The sequence below is a fragment of the Sciurus vulgaris genome, assembly GCF_902686455.1.
Source record: "Sciurus vulgaris genome assembly, chromosome: 16".
Classification (NCBI taxonomy): domain Eukaryota; kingdom Metazoa; phylum Chordata; class Mammalia; order Rodentia; family Sciuridae; genus Sciurus; species Sciurus vulgaris.
Genome location: NC_136477.1, coordinates 52,298,696 through 52,301,690, shown reverse-complemented (window position 1 = coordinate 52,301,690; position 2,995 = coordinate 52,298,696).

Here is a 2,995-nt window from a genome sequence, read left to right as displayed (position 1 = left end):
CCATTCTCATTCTTTCTTTCTTCTTTAATCAGTACTGAGGATTGGATCCAGAGCCTTGTGTGTAAGTTCTCTACTACTAATACACATCCTGAGCCCCTTGTTAAAAACTATTATTTTCAGACAGAGTCTTTTAAATTGCCCAACGTGGCCTCAAACTGGCAATCCTCCTGCCGCAGCCTCCCAGGTAGCTGAGATTACAGATGTGTGCCACCATGCCTAGCTGACATTCTCATTGTTTCTTAAGTTCACTCCAGTATTCCCCACTATACTTGTCAAATTGATCTTTGGCCTCGATATTGCTAAATCCAATAGTCAAGTCTGAGTCCTTACTTCTTTTAATTAAAAATTGAGATAATTCATATACCATAATATTCACACTTCTAAAGTATAAAGTTTGGTGTTTGTTTTTTTCACAAAATTACAGTTATCATCACTTTCTAATCCTCATAATTCTCATAACCCCCCAAAGAAATCCCATTCCCCTAAGCAGTTCCTCCCCAATTCTCCCTACCCCCAGTGCCTGATAGCCACTAACCTACTTCCCATCTCTATGGATTTGCCTTTTCTGCACATTTAGGTAAATGGAATCTTACAATATGTGTTTGAATCTCAAGTCCTCACCTTGACTAATGAGGGGCATTTGACGTGATCTGATATGATCCCACTTCTTTCTTCATCTGGAGCATCCTCTCTTTTATGCTCCTTCTAAATCATTGGCTACCTTTCTCAGTCTTCTTCCATTCTTCCTCCTTTTCTTCCTGTTATCTTAATGCTGGTGAGCCCCCAGACTGAGATATCTCTTCTTCATACTCCCAGATGTCCTTACCTAGTCTCATGGATTTAAATCCCATACATATGCCATCAACTACTAAATTTATGTCCCCAACAAGGACTTTCCCTCTGAATTCCAGAGATATCTCTTTATTTCCTCTTGGATGCCCAATATGCACTGCAAAATCAGCATGCCCAAAATTGAATTCCTGACTCACCATACCCTCTTGCCCTCCCATTTGCTCCTCCCAGAGCCTTCCTTCTAGTTGGTCAGCCCCAGAACTTTGTAGTCATGCTTGACTCCTCTATTTTCTTCATCTCTGCCCCCACATTGCAAGTATCGGCACATTCTAGGGCCCTTCCTTCAGAATCTATCCAGACTCCAGCTCCATCTAATTACCTTCCCAGTTGCCACCCCTGTTGAAGCCCCCATCACTTTTTTTTTTTTTTTTTTTTTTTTGGTACTAGGGATTTAATGCAGGGTACTTGCCACTGAGCCATATCCCCAGTCCTTTTTATTTTTTATTTTGAAACAGGGTCTCACTAAGTTGCTTAGGGCCTTGCCAAGTTGCGGAGGCTGGTCTCAAATGCAAGCAATCTCCCTGCCCCATCCTCCCGAGTTACTGGGATTATAGGTCTGTGCCATGGCACCCAGCCCCCCATCACCTCTTGTTAGGATAATTGCAATGAACTCCTGATTGGTGTCCCTGCTACCACCTCTGCAGTATATTTTTAGCAGCTTGAGGGATGGTTTCAAAACAAAGTCAGATCATATCTCTTTTTTTTGCTAAGAATCATTCAGTGGATTCCCATGTTGCTCAGAATAAAAGCCAAAGTCCTTATAATGTCCTCCAGGTCCTGCATGTTGTACACTCCTCTCATCCCATGGTACACACCTCTTGCAGCTCTCCACCTTGATTTCTCTGAGTTGGCCACGCTGGTCTCATTATTCCTCATATACAAAGCAAGTATTCTCACCTCAAGACCTTGGCACACATTATTCTTTCTGCTTAGAATGGTCTTTCTCCAAATGTTTCACTTTCTCATCTTTCAGTTCTGTTTTTATATGTCACATAATCACTGAAGTCCACTCTGACTTCCCTTTTTACAAAACAACTTGAAACCCTTCTCCACACTCTTCATGCTACTTTCTCTGTTATCAAAGCCTTACCATCTGACACACACACACTCAAGTAAGAAGATGCATATACATGTACACATATGCACATACATATGTACATATGGATTCATGTATGCACACATCTACCCACTTGTTAGCCTATTATTTGTCTTCTCCACTGTCAAGTAAAGGAGCTTTACTTTGTTTCCTTGTTTATATTTACTGTGCCTATGATGGTGACACATCATAGGTTGTGGGTGACTATATAGTCACTAAATGAGTTATTTAAATACTTCTTTCCCCCTCAGAGGCAAGTGGCAAGAATAAAATTTTTAAACATATTTTGATTGCCTTCTGCTTTATATGAGCTGGCCAGTCATATACCTTGTGAAATGGAAGGGGTCTTTTATTTTCTTCCAGAACTTACTCTGGTTGCGGATGACAGTTCCCCCAAGCTATGGGCTCACAGTGATTCTCAAGGGACATTTAGTCTGCACATTTCCCCCTTTGATCTCCCACAGCGTCCTTGAGCAGTCAACATTTATGCCCATCTGTGAGCCTGGCACAGAGCCTTCTTTCAGATGTATGGATGCTTGGCTTTTGGGTAGAGATGCCAAACATGGAAAAGAATATTATTTTGGGGGCTAGGGATTACTTCCAAAAGCCAAATGTGATAGAAATGCTATCACAAAGGTTAGCACACACAAATAGCTTGGAAACTGGCAGAATGATGCTGCTTGCTACAGCATTGAAAAGAGATTTCAAAATATAGTCCCAAACAATCTGACTTTCACAACTGGAAGGACATTTCTTTCCATCCTTCCCTGCACCCCTTTCATCTCCCTCCTTGCTTGCTCCCTACCTCTCTTCTCTTCTCCTTTCCTCCCTCTTTATCCTTCCTTTCTCTCTTCCTCCCATTCTTCCCTCAAATAGGACACCTAAGGCAAATCTCTAGGGTTACAGGTTAGTAGTGGAGTTAGAGCCAAAACTCAGGTTTCCTAGTTCTTACTATTTGGAATGCATTGTGCTGCCTTCCCAGTAAGCAAGGGAATAATCAGAGAAATTTTTGATTAAACAACCTGCAGAAGTTAACTGCTTAGCTCT